Raw genomic sequence first — 14,758 nt, 5'->3', positions numbered from 1 at the left:
CAGTTTTGTTGATTAATATTATTTTTTGTTTGTTTGTTTTGTCGATCATGGGGCTTGAACTCTGGTCTTGGGCGCTGTCCCTGAGCTCTTCAGCTCAAGGCAAGCGCTGTACCACTTGAGCTACAGCGCCACTTCCTGATTAATTTTAATGTGAAAGAAAATTTATAATGTTGCAATCTGGCTAGAACTGAATCCTTAATATATTTAGTTTCTCTGCTTGGAAGAAATCCCACTCTTGATTTTGGTATTGTGCTGGAATCTAACACCTGGGGAAAAAAACCTTTAAAAAGAAGGACTGTCTGAATGTCTCACTGAGAAGAAGCTGTTGCTAACAGGAGAGCTATTTTCCAGAGATTACATCTTCAAAAGTAGTCATGGAAGGCTTTATGTTTTGGCTTTTGCTTTTATTCCCATCCTTACTCTACATGTATCGTGAGCCTCAGTCTAGAAGAGATTTTGCCCCATAGATTTGAACTTTTAAGTTTCACGGATCACTCATCTTATATGTCAAATAAAGAGACAAATAATGTTATGGGGCAGAGAAAGGAGTTTTATTACATAACATGGGCCTAGAGTGAAAAGAGGAAAATGAAGCATTACAATACATCTTCTTTTTATGACACTGTTGTAAATAGGAGGAAGCATTTAAGGCAGGACAAAAGTATGTATCATTGTTAAAAAAAATTTCCAATCACAATTGTGTTACATATGTGGCTTAGTCCTAAGTCAGCTTATTACCTTAGGTCCCACTAGTGTCCTATGATAATAAGATAGTTTTCAAAGGCAACAATGCTTGATAAGATACGTACTCATTATCTTGCCCATGTAATTATAACCCCTATGTACTGTATTTTCACAAAAAAATTGTCTCTAGTATATGTTTGAGTTTAAAAGTTATTGACAACTGAAAAACTTCCTTATTATATGGATTATATTTTCCACATTTAATATTTCTAGCTTGAAATTAAGAAACATTTCAAGACACAAGACTATACCAATGTATTCCATTAATTGATAAATTACTTTGTCTTACTTCATTGATGACTTTTAAGAGCAATGGATTGAATAAAATAAATAGTATCTTTGTTTTATTATAAAAACAGGTTTGATCTCAGGTCTAATAGGATAGTTTTAGACATGCTGCTTGAGCCCAGTAGAAATGGTGAATCTGTATATTAAGCTTGCATTATGACTATGACTATAACACTTATACCCAGGTTCACGAACAAAATCTTATAACCCATGTGTCCTGAAAACTTTCCAATTATATGATTCTGGGTCATCCTGGAATTCTACCTGTGCTTTGAATTGGGCATTGCTGGAAGGAAAGGTAGCAAACACACACCACATACACACACACACACACATACACACACACACATACACACACACACATACACACACACACACACAAACACACAAACAAACATACATCTAGATACTATTCTTCTTGTAACAAGAAGCTGTCAAGAAATCCCATTTTCTTTGCAATCATCAATTCTTCAATGGACATGAAGTATCCCAGTCTCTTGTTCTTTTAACACCTTCTATGGGCACAAACCACCTCAATCTTCAGTAGATTAAGTAGTTGTGGTGTTTCTGCATGTCATGGGTCAATCAGGTTCTAAATTTCCTTTAAAATAAAACTACTTTAGGTTCTTTTTTTGAATAAGTTTTTTAGTGTGAATATACTGTACAGAATGGTTACAGTTGTATGAGCAAGATAATGAGTACATTTCTTATCAAACATTGTTACCTCCTCCTTTGTTTTTCCCCTACCATCTATTCCCTCCCACCTCTACAACTACATGCCCCCCCTACCTAAACGGTAAAGTTCATTTTTCAGCATAGTGTTTGTACATCTCATTGTTACAATGGGTCAACCTGTATCCCTATTTAAACATTTCATTTTTCCCTTCCCCTCCCCAAGTTATACCAACATCAAATACAGTGAAAACAGGGGTTATACCATGGGAGAGGAACATACAAAGCCACAAAAAAAATCACATGGTACCTAATAAATATGTTAGAAATGATAGTAAGAAAGAAAAAAACCACTTGTGTCTCTATCTTGGGGTTCATTTCATTTAATTTCATCTTATCTGGTCATATGTACATAGCTTTTGGCCTTTTCTACTTGTCCCAGACATATACTAATTATTGCAAATAAGGGAAACCATGGGACCTATGTTTCTTTGGGCCTGGCTTTCTTCACTTAATATAATTTTTTCCAAGTCTTTCCCTTTCCTAACAAATGAAGCAATGTCATTCTTTCTGATGGAGGCATAGAATTCCAGTGTGTGTGTGTGTGTGTGTGTGTGTGTGTGTGTGTGTGTGTGTGTATCACATCACATTTTCTTGATCCATTCATCTCCTGAGGGGCATCTGTGTTGGTTCCATATCTTAGCTATGGTAAATGATGCTGCAATAGACATAGTTGTGCTGGTAGCTTTAGTATGGTCTTATTTGTGATCATTTGGGTAAATGCCCAAAAGTGGGATTGCTGTGGGAGCTCTATGTGGAGTCTTTTGAGGAACCTCCATATTGTTTTCCAAAGTGGTTGAACAAGTTTACACTCCCACCAACAATGCAGTAAGGTTCCCTTCTGTCCACATCCCCTCCAGCATCTGTTGTTATCAGAGTTCTTGATTATAGCCATTCTAACTGGAGTGAGGTGGAATCTCAATGTTGTTTTGATTTGCTTTTCTTTTATGGCTAGAGAGCCATTTCTTCATATGTCTATTGGCCTTTCTTATTTCCTCTTCAGAGAAGTTTCTCTTTAAGTCTTTAGCCCACTTACTTATCGGGCAGTTGTTTCTCTGAGGATTTGTTGTTGAGGGAGTTAATTTTTTGAGTTCCAAGTATATTATTTTATTTATTTATTTTTTGTCGGTCGTGGGGCTTGAACTCTGGGCCTGGGTGCTGTCCCTCAGCTCTTCAGCTCAAGGCGAGCGCTCTACCACTTGAGCTACAGCGCCACGTCTGGTTTTCTGGTGGTTTATTGGAGATAGGAGTCTCACGGTCTCTCCTGCCCGGCTGGCTTTGAACCGCAATCCTTAGATCTCAGCCTCCTGAGTAGCTAGGATTACAGGCGTGAGCCACCAGCGCCCGGCGTCCAAGTATATTTTAGATATGAGACCCTTGTCCATTGTATGGCTAGTGAAGATCTTCTCCCAATCTGTGGGCTTTCTATTGATCTTGCTAGCTATGTCCTTTGCCATGAAGAAGCAATGCAGCTTCATGCCATCCCATTTGTCCAACCTTTCTTTGATTTGTTGTCTTTCTGGGTCTCTATTAAGAAAATTTCAGCCTGTGTCAAGGAGACCTAGGTTTTCTCCTATTCTGTCCTGTAATGTTTTCAGGGTGTCTGCTTTGACTCTGAGGTCTTTGATCCATTTGGAGTTGATTCTGATGCAGTGATATGTAAGGATCTAGCTGTAGTTTTCTAAAGGTGATTAACCAATTTTGCCAGCACCATGTACTGAAGAGGCTGTCTTTCTTCCATTCTATTTTTTTTTAGCTCCCTTAGCAAAGCTTAGGTGGCTAAAGGTCTGTGGGTTCATTTCTGGATTTTTATTCTATTCCATTGGTCCTGAGGTCTGTTCTTGTGCCACTACCAAGCTGTTTGGATTACTGTGGCTTTGTAGTAGAGTTTGAAATTTGGTATTGATATTCCTCCAGTACTATTCTTTTTGTTAAGGATAGTTTTTTGCTGTTCTGGGTCTTTTATTGTTCCATATGAAGTTTTGGATTACCTCTTCTATTTCCTTAAAGAATAAGGTTGAGTTCAATTCTAACTTCTGGAGATATTCAAGTGTCCATTTCTATGTGGTCTACCCCAGAATTTCAGTTATTGGTTCTATTTTCTGAGACCACTCCTGCATCAACCACATAAGAAAAGGTATAGAGGATGGTCTTTAACTAAAGACAACTCAACTAAAGGATTGTATTCAGAGGCATGTGAAACATAAGAAGAAACATCAGCAGCGGCGAGACTATGATTCTTCAGCATTTCTAAGACTGGAATGGCAGAATATGAAGCGGAGCTTTCAGTTGGTTTGAGCTGTGCAATGGGGACACTAGGACAAGATCCTTGGTTTCTGAGGAGCTTTCAGATTCAAAGCAAAGCCAGAACAAAGAAATATAATGGATGACCTCAAACTCACAGCGCCAATACTCTGACCTGGTTTTGTTACCTACTTTTTTCTGATGCCACCTGAAACTCAGACAAGTAAGAGCACCTTCCATGCTTAACTTCAGAAAATAAATAACATGGAAGAAAGGAAGAAATAAAAAGTGCATGCAGAATAAACATCTTCATGTATCAGAAATCCAAGATATATTCAGTTTAAGTAGTAGCAAAGTAAAAAGATATATTTAATTAAAGGTCTATATTGAACATAAAAGAAATCTTCCTGGGCTGGGAAGGTGGCTCAGTGGTAGAGCGCTTGCCTTGCGTGCTCAAGGCCCTAGGTTCGATTCCTCAGCACCACATATGCAAAAAGAAAAAAGCCGGAAATAGCGCTGTGGTTCAAGTGGTAGAGCGCTAGCCTTGAGCTGAAGAGCTGAGGGACAGTGCCCAGGCCAGAGTTCAGGCCCCATGACCGGACCCAAAAAAAAAAAAAAAAAAAGAAATCTTCCTAACTTATAAGTCTAAAATGAGCAAGACACTTCAAGTATAATTTTTATTTTCCTAGAATAATTGTATATATGATTAAAAGCACCAATATTCCAGTACTGAAATCAGAGAAGAATATATTAAGAATTCAAATTATTTTAAATAAAATTTGATATGGCAAATATATCTCCTTGGATTTCCTTTCTTGTGGCAGAAGACATCATATGGCTCAATGTGATTTTCTATTTGTTGAAGAGATTGATAAGAGGAGTTTTTATAGTAAAAATATAAAATAGACTTATTAAGTATGTGTTTCAAGAATTTTAATTCTACCAATGAACAGATTTCTTAATACCATCATGATCAATTTCTCTGTTCAAAAAGCTAGAATTATTTTCTATGTCATGTACTATGAAGGATTATCTACTTACAGAGCACCATGGCTCTGATTCTATTCTCTCTGCTGTAGTGTGTCGCTGAAATTTTTCTGATAGTGCAAAGACCTCACATGTATAAATCCATGAGTTCTATATATCATAAAATACTTGGAAACAGCTGGTTATCCAGGAAGCAAAAAGCTGCCCTGCCTATTATGATATCAGATTTTTACATCAAACCTCCTCTCTGGGCTAGAAATAGCTCTCTCAGCAGGCACGCACCTCGACATTTTTGTGCTTTCTCTATGTGATAAGCACAGATGAAGTCAGAAAGTCAGTGAAAGGAAATAGCCAGGTTTTATACTCTCAAGATAAGAACTTTGTCAGCACGATTCCTAAATTTTGTTGAAGTACAATTTATTTTAAATACTTGCTGGAAACAGGTATATGCAATAAATAAAATATAAATTTATGTGTTGTCAAGGTCAAGTGTGCTGAGTCTTTGAGAAGAGAGTGTGCAAGTTTTATAGGTGCTCAATGATACCAAAATCAGCAGCAATCAAAGAATACTGATAATAAATAAAGAGAATGTTACCAAGCCTGTGGGCAGGGAAAATGTAGAGAAAATACTTGAAAATCACTATTGAAAAAAGAAGTTCTTCAAAAGTGGATCATGAATTCACTTAAACCTTAAAAAAAAATACTTTAAGAGAGTTCTAAGCAATTAAACATATTTTAAGTAGAAATGGAGGAAATGGAGGTTTTTGATGTATCTCTTAGCAAATTGTATGATTATATGCAAAATTCTATTTGTGTGGGTGTAGAAAATAAAGAAAAGCAAGTGAATTATTAAAACAGGCATTCAAAATGTTCAAAAAGCATTAAAAATAACTTTCATTAAGTTCTTCTCCTATCCGTACTCTCCTACGTAAATCCCATCAACTTTCTCAATTAACTGACATTGATATAATAATCGGATATAAAATGTATATTTAATGAAATCAAAGGCTAAATAATGTGTTGGAAACTATCTTTATAGTAAAACCATAACTAACAAAGCAAATAGATAAAATAATCAGTTTTATATTCATTCCTGGTGAGAAAATGCAGAAAACCACAGGAAAGGAGCACATGTCAATATTGAGAGGTCAAAATCAGGCCCTTAGTAAACTGATTTTTCTTTATTAAAGAGTGCCAGAAAATTAATTTAAAGTACATAGCTTTTATCATAGCTGCTAGTCATACTCTTTACAAATGCAAATCTCAGGTAGGTCTGTTCTGCAGTAAATAAGGAAATGGTTTATATGACAACAACAGAAACAACAAAAATCCTGTGGTAGGTACTCCTCTACATCACAGATAATACATTGAGTCATGAAAGTCTACAATCATCCATTCACAGATGGAGACAAAAAAGCAATTCAGTATCAATAAGTTCGTCATATCTTCTTAGAAACCATATATGTATATGTGTATATTGTACATGTGTGTAACTGTGTGCATCTATATATATATATATATATATATGTCTATGTGTAATCATGTGTCTATATGTGTATTTGTATGTCTTTTGAGAGGAAATATTGCCAGATAACTTATTTCTCTAAATTTAAAGTATCTAACTCTGGATCTAGAGAAATTCAGGCAGGCATCTTAGCTAACCCTTTCCCCAAGAATCTAGACATAGTTAAACTTCTAAGAAATCTCTTGTTGGCTAACCCATTAGGTCACAGGCTTCAAAACGTAAGTATTCTAATGGAACTAATCAGTCAGCAAAGAGAGAGGTATCCTCCATCTCTCTACAAGTTGTCGATACTTTCTTTATTCTTCCAAATCAAAGTCAACCATTTGACCAGTATGTTCTCAGAATTTCTAAATGTCTTGCATTTTCCTGATTGATCAGAACTGTAGCAAGTTAGGTCCAGTATCTTTCAAGTGAAAATTGGTAGCAGAAATTTTTGTAACTGACCCACCAAAATGAAGGAGATATCTTCTTAATGTCTTATCAAAAATGAGACTTAATCAGGGACTTCAGTGTTAAGTACAGTAAACCCAAACTGAGTATGGCAGTGTATGAACAGGAGTATAGTTCCTTCACAAGAGATAAGAGTGGGCAGAGCAGGAAAGATGGTTTTATATTAAGGTACCTCCAGTAAACTACATTACATTTACTTATAGCAATGTAACTAAATTCTCAGAAAAAATCACATTTAAGAAAAACGTGTGTAATAAAATTTACATTGGGCTATTATGCTATCACTGACCAACTAGTTTCAGTATTGCTAGAACTAGATGATCTTCCAAAAAATTCTACATCTCTGCTTCTGCACATACTAAATTATTTATTTGTTTACACCCTTTACTATCCTGCTAGAATGTAAGATTTTCAATTTCAGAGACATCTTTGTGAAAAACCTAAGCAATTCAATTTTAGTTAAGACCCCCATCTCAGTTCTGCGACTTAACTCGTGGCCCACTTTAGCCCCAATGCTAGGAATTTATGACAGAAAGCCATGCACAATTCTTGGAGCTATGGCATTTGCTTAAGGCAGGTGTTAGCCCCCATGTGGTGTTGCCCCCAGCGCCTTAGGGATAAGAGTTTCGGTTCTGAGGAAAACCATATAATTTTCTGGCCAACTCGTTCTTCAGAGCCCAGGACGAGACATGCCATGCATATTGTTGGTCCACTATGACTCATAACCATTTTTGGTCAAGCTATGGACCAAGGATATTTTTCTGTAAAGGTCAACCAATCATATTTGCCCAGCTTAGCATGCTTTAAATGTTAACCAATCATGTAATTTCTTGCGTAAAAGTTCCTTAAAGTTGTTTGTTCAATACTATAAAAACTGCTGATTCTATGCTGGGGCCTCTAAGCATCACGGGTTGCCAAGTGCGGGGAGGACCAAGCTCCAGCTTGAAATAAACGACTCTTTGATGTTTGCATTGATCGTGGTCTCTGGTGGTCTATGAAGGAGCATCCGAAAACGGGGGGTACCTCACTTTGTTCATATTTCTATTATCTGGTTAGTGAAATTTATTGTACATATTTAAAGTACTCATGTTTACATAATGTAAAAAACCGATTTGTAGTCTGTCGAACTGTGTACTTTGTACTCTTTTTAATTGTGAAAATACTGTACAGAGGGGTTACAATTACATGGGCAAGGTAATGAGTACATTTCTTATCAAGCATTGTTGCCTCTTCGTTTCCCCTCCCACCCCCATCCTCTCCACCCCCCTCCCCCCCCACGCCCCGGGTAAGGTTGTAAAGTTCGTTTTTCGACATAACAACTTGTACATCTCATTGTTGCAATGGGTCCACCTGTATCACTATTTAAACGATTTGTTTGCTTTATAACAAGTTCATCATTGACTGCTTCTTCTTCCTTTGTATAATGACCTACTTTACTTTGGGCATAAAGGAAACAGAGCAATGTAGGTTTAGTAAAAAATTAACTGTAGCTGTGGGTGAGGTTTTCAGGGTATAGAGTTCATTGGTAGCCTCTGGAGTCAAACTCTCTGACTTTGAATCTCAACTCTATCAGTTATTATTACTTGATTGAACAACATATTTGGAATGTTGCAATATTTATTTTATTTTATTATTTACAAGTAATTTTACAAAGGAGTTGCCAAAATTTTCAGCAGTTTATGCATGCAATGAATCTTGATCAATGTCCCCACATTTCTTAATTTTGTAGGATATGCCTTCAATTCTTGACTACATTCTCCCCACCCATTTCCTAGAGTTTATTTTGTTGAACTTTGACTTTGCCTTTCTAAGGAATTACACTGTGAGAGTATCTTTTTTAAAAAATGAGAACACTGCAGTTCTTTGGAAATACTCATTCATACCAGGTGCCATTCTAAATGTTATGGAGGGAGTAGTTTAAAAAAGACAAATTCTCTGCCCTTGGATATTTTGAAAAATTGATGTGGCAAAACAAATGATGCCAGATGAGAAGAAAAATCACATACAAAATATTGATCAACTGGTATTTCAGACACTAATATGTTAAAAAAAAAAAAAAAAAAGAGGAAAGGAAATCACTTTGACAGATTAAAAAAAAAAAAAAAACTACTAGCCTGCATTAGTTAGGCAGCACCAAACAGAAAATTCAGCAGAATGCAATTAAGATAGCATGTCACAGACCTAGATCTATATATATGTGCTGACGAGTGGGTGTTAACTGGCTTTCATTTTTGGAATGTGAACTCCAAATTCCATACTTGGAAACAAATTAGAAATCATCTGACTATAATTAAGAAACTTCTCAAGACAGAATTAATCAAGATGGAAGTCGCAGCTCTCGTCCACGCCTCCCTCTCACCCTCCCTCGAGCCATTCATTATCCAAGTTAAACAGAGATTGCCATTACCCACTTCTTAATTAAAGGCTCAGTTGCTGCCTGTGCAAATGCCCTCAGCTTATCTTAGGAACAACCAAAGGCCCTCTACCCAATGTTTACAAGAGGTGGTATTCACAGGTTTGTTGATAACTCTTTTAAACAGCTTCAAGAGGAGGCACAAAAGCTGAACTAATGGGATAGTACCTCTATGTGAACTATTTACATTTATCTCTCTAGGAATTGATGCTCAAGGAAAAGCAGTGCTTGGTTTCTAAGATTTAGGCTTAGACATGTTTTAAAATGGACGTGATGTAATTTAAAAAATAAAATGAGTACAAAACTCTAAAAAGTTTACACTCCTATAGAAGTACACACTAAGTTAGAAGGCAATCAATAATGATGGAAAAAGGACTTTTCATCTAACAATTTAGAAGTTCATTCATTAGACAATGATTTATTACATAACTTAAAAGTGTAAGTGATAGAAAGATAGAAATAGTGGATTTTGTTGATGCATTTTGTTTTTAATTCCTAGGGAGAATTGACAGCACCTTATGGCTGTCCACATTCTCAGTCAGAACATCACCAATGATAACATGTAGCAAATCCTTGTTATACGTACAGTAAAATATTTTGTTTTTATTTATTTTGTTTTTCATTTATTTTTTTTATTTATTTATTTTGTTGGTTGTGGAGCTTAAACTCAGGACCTGGGTGCTGTCCTTGAACCTCTTTGTGCTCAAGGCTAGAGCTCTACCACTTGAGCCACAGGTCCACTTTTGGTTTTTGAGCACTTAATTGGAGACAGGCATCTCATGGGGACTCTTCTGCCTGGGCTGGTTTCAAACTTTCAATCCTCAGATCTCAGCCTCCTGAGTAGCTAGTATTACAGGCATACGCGACTGGCATCTGGTACATTTTTTATTTTAAAATTCAACAATAATCATGAGTTTAGTATCTATTGCAAGCTATTAGCTAAAAGTAAAGCCATTCTTAACATCACAACTTGCAGGAGAGCTATATCTATTTTTATGAAATATATGTAATAAATAAATAGATTTAAATGGATCATATAACATTCTTATACTGGGAAACACAGATCAAAATTAAACCATTTCTATACAAAAAGATAAGTTATATATTTAGACTCTAAATATTGTGATACATGTCCAGAGATCAATAATCCAAAGTATATATGAATGGAAATTCAAATAATATAACATTTTAACATATTGACCATGTAACAGTAATTTTACTAACAGAACTGTACTAAGTCATTAATATTAGGTTATATTGGTTTGTGGAAACTTTAACTGAGCCATAAGTATTATTGTTTTGTAGGTCATAGATAGCTGGTTATAAACAATTTCATTGAAGTAAGAAATCTTTGGCTGGGATAAAAGATTACAGTGGAATACCACTGGAAAAATTCTTCACAAGCTATTTTAAGGAAAGAAAGAAATATTTAGCTTTATTTTTCAATCAAAGTATTTGCATCTTTCTGAGAAACAATGATCTAAAGAATATGAAAAATATAAATATTGCAAATTTTGAGAACATAATTCAATGAGAAACAGAATTATTAGTTTTGATATAAAGCTATATTATGAGGCACATTACAACACAATGTAGGTGGTCTTATGAAGCAATCAAAACAAACTCCTTATCTCTGAGAGGGAACAGAAATCACACTGGGCGTAAGCCATATAGAAAAACCATAAAATCCTTTGACTCTGTAGAAATCACTGGGATGGGGATTTTTCTAAGTTGAATATCATAAAACAAACAAGGATCACAGCCCATCCTTGTCTTAGCTCAGCTATGGACAAGTCTTCAATATAAAAATTTAACACTGAGAATTTTTCCCTTTTTACTAATAAGCTTGTACAGATTTCTTATCTGTTGCTTAGGCTTTACCAAGAAGAGGGGTACTGGTGAGTTTCATAGAGATGAGTCACAGGCACATTCTACAGCACAACTCTTCCTAGCTGCCAGTCATAAGGATTTGCCTTTTCTATTATACCTTGGGAAATAAACAACTTATCACACAGCCCACTCACTGAGAAAATTCACAGCCAGGCCCACTGATTAAGTCACAGTCCTAAGAGGGATGATCTTTTTTCTAAAATCAGCTCACTGTAGCTTGTATCTGTATTTTGAATTAAACCTCACAATGAAGAAAAAAATTGATGTGATATATATTTAGAAAGGATCTTGGAAACATTAAAACAAAACATTTTCAAAGGAAGGAAAAGGATCCTAAATCTGCCTGTTGTGATGTTTATTAATCAGTACCAGCATAGTTTATAACCTTCCAATGGCAAAATAGGTGTAGCTTTGATGTGTGTGGAAACATACATGCATACATATATACATATTTGCTTATTTATTTATTTATTTATTTGGTGTGTCATGGGATTTGAACTCAAGGCCTGGGTACTGTCTGTGTGCTTTTTCTCTCAAGGCTAGTATTCTACCACTTTTAGTCACAGCTCCACTTCTGGTTTTCTGGTCTCATGGACTTTCTCTTTGGGGTGTTTGGAACCACGATCCTCAAATCTTGGCTTGAGAAGCTAGGATTATCGGCTTGAGCCACTAGCTCCCAGTTTCTCTCTCTCTCTCCCCCTCTCTCTCTCTGTCTCTCTCTCTCTGTCTCTCTCTGTTTCTCTCTGTCTCTCTGTCTCTCTGTCTCTCTCTCTCTCTCTCTCTCTCTCTGTCTGTCTTTCTTTTCAGAGTTAGTAATAATAGCACTCCAACCAAAATTGTACATTGTCCTACAAAGTCAATTTCTTTTCAGAATTAGTAATAATAGCACTCCAACCAAATTGTACATTGTCTTTACAAAGTCAATTGCTTTCAGATGAAAGATTCAGAGTTAGTTGGTTCAAAACTGATTCCGAAACATGCAGAGGAAACTTGTCTTTCTCTTGCCTCCTCATGTGAGTCTTTTAAATGCTAAAGAAGTCCAAACTTTGACTGTCACCTTGGGGATGTCCTTGAGCCTTACTAAACTAGTACAAAGTGTAAAACATGTCCTATCCCCTAATGTTGATGGGACCTTGAAGGACCTTATTCACAGTTTCACCCACTCTAAGGCCAGTTTCCTGGGACTCCCCCTTTGCTAGAGAGAAGCTGGCTGATGGTCTAGGAAAACTGAATTACTTTGTTTCTATATTTTCTGACATTTTAGAAGTGACAACTTCTAATGAAATAATTTACCTGGGCAAATGGTGCAATTTTAGAAACTTCAGGTCTTCTCTCTTTTAGGGATAATAAGAACATGGGCGATTTTAAATTAAAGTGCCTAGGGGGAAGAACTAAGTTACTCGGATGGTAATATTTAAAAAAAAATCTTATGTCAGACTGAATAGCACATCAAAAATATGACTCTCTCTTGCCTTGCTACTGAGGGCTGACATTATTACTTTTCCAAAGCCAATTAGTTTCCTAAAAGGTTCTATTGATTCAGATTCAGCTCAATAGAAAGAGAATAAGATGTTTTGCTGGATGTATTTTATCAGATGATCATAGCCAGAGGAAAACTGGACGAGAAGAAAATGTGAGCTTCGGGAAGGGAAAAACCAAATCGTTTAAATAGGGATACAGGTGGATCCATTGCAACAATGAGATGTACAAGTCGTTATGTGGAAAAACGAGCTTTACAACTTTGGTATGTGTGGGGGGGGGAGGATGGGAAGGGATGGGAAAAGAAAACAAAGGAGGAGGCTACAATTCTTGATAAGAAATGTACTCATTATCTTGCCCATGTAATTGTAACCCGTCTGTACAGTATTACAAAAAAAACAATAAAAAGTACAAAAAAATTAAAAAAAAAAAGAAATGTGAGCTTCAGAGTTAAAATTAAATCAGCTTCTACCTGATCCATGGTTTTTTTTTTTTTTGTTGTTGTTGTTGTTTAGGTGGTGGTGATATTTTTTATTTTCTTTTTTTCTTTTGCCAGTCCTGGGACTTGAACTCTGGACTCTGGGTGCTGTCCCTGAGCTCTGTTTTGCTTAAGGCTAGCTAGCATTCCTACCACTGGAGCCACTGTGCCACTTCCAGCTTTCTCTGTGATTAATTGGAGACAAAAGTCTCATAGACTTTTCCTACTCAGGCTGGCTTCAAACCATGATCCTCAGATCTCATCCTCCTGAGTACCTAGGATTACAGGTGTGAGCCACTAGCACTTGGCTCCCACATTATTTTTGACATATCAGATTCATACTTTGCTCAGAAAGACTTCTAGTTTCTTTATTAAGGACATAAGCTATGTTGTGAAGAAATGGGACTTCCAAACACAGAGGTTTAAATAAGATAAAATGTTATTTGTGTCATCTGGATTATCAGGCTCACACACAGAGGTAACACTCCTTGCGTCTGGTTGAAATCATGTACTCTATGTTATCAGTACAACCTGATTTCTGAATTTTTATTTCCCCCACAAATCTCATTGAATGGGAAGCTAGCTTTGTGTAATAGGCTGACAACATAACAAAGCTAATAACAGAAAAAATGAAGAGAAATAAAATAAAGAATAGTCAAAAATGCTCTTTTTAAATTTGAAGTAATGTTTACTCCAGTTAAAGTAGGCTATCATCAATATGATTTTCTATCATGTTTGACTTTCCAAAGGTCTCATATTATTATCTTCTACTGGAGTCATAAAATTTATATATAATATAGGTACCTAAGCCCTTCATAAGGTCAGATTAAAAAAAAAAAAACTGTCTCAAACATGAAAGTTCGAAAATGTAGTGTCCTGGTACTCTTGACATGAATTTCAGCTGGGGATCTATGATAGCCTATCTGCCATCAGAAAGACATCTTTTCCAAGGGGTACTCCCAAGACTTTGTACATAATTTTGACTTATGTTTAATTAGCCTGAGAGAACTAAAACACCCTCACCTATCAACAAGAGAGTAGTGTTATGTGTACAGGTGTAAATGAAAATAAACATGGGTTGTTTCAAGGACCAGAAAGGGAGAATAAAACTTGAAGGATAAAGAGATATGCAACATACCAATAATAATGTCCTCAATAAAGAGTCTGAATCTTTTATTAATGGATACTCTGAATACAGTCTGTAGTATTTTTCCTCTTTTAGGGAGATATCAAAATGTGGCCAAGTGAATCAGAGTCCTAGGCTACTGTTTAGAAATGTTTTGATTGCTACTCTACATATGGACATGACAAACCGGAATAAGTAAATTCACAACATCCCAATGTGAGTCCTCTTTAAGAGGAGTTAATTAGTTAAATAAATGAGACATTCTCACATTTAAAAATAACCTCCAAGCTAATTTTCAGATTGTTACCAAGAATACATCTGCAAATATCACTTCTGATTGACTAAAAATATGCTCAGGAAATTCCATTTTCGCATGACTTTTAAAGAATAATTTTAAAGAAT

Source organism: Dipodomys spectabilis, unplaced genomic scaffold, assembly GCF_019054845.1.
Source record: "Dipodomys spectabilis isolate Male_0828 unplaced genomic scaffold, ASM1905484v1 ptg000089l, whole genome shotgun sequence".
Classification (NCBI taxonomy): Eukaryota; Metazoa; Chordata; class Mammalia; order Rodentia; family Heteromyidae; genus Dipodomys; species Dipodomys spectabilis.
Note: the sequence above shows the minus strand (reverse complement) of the source record.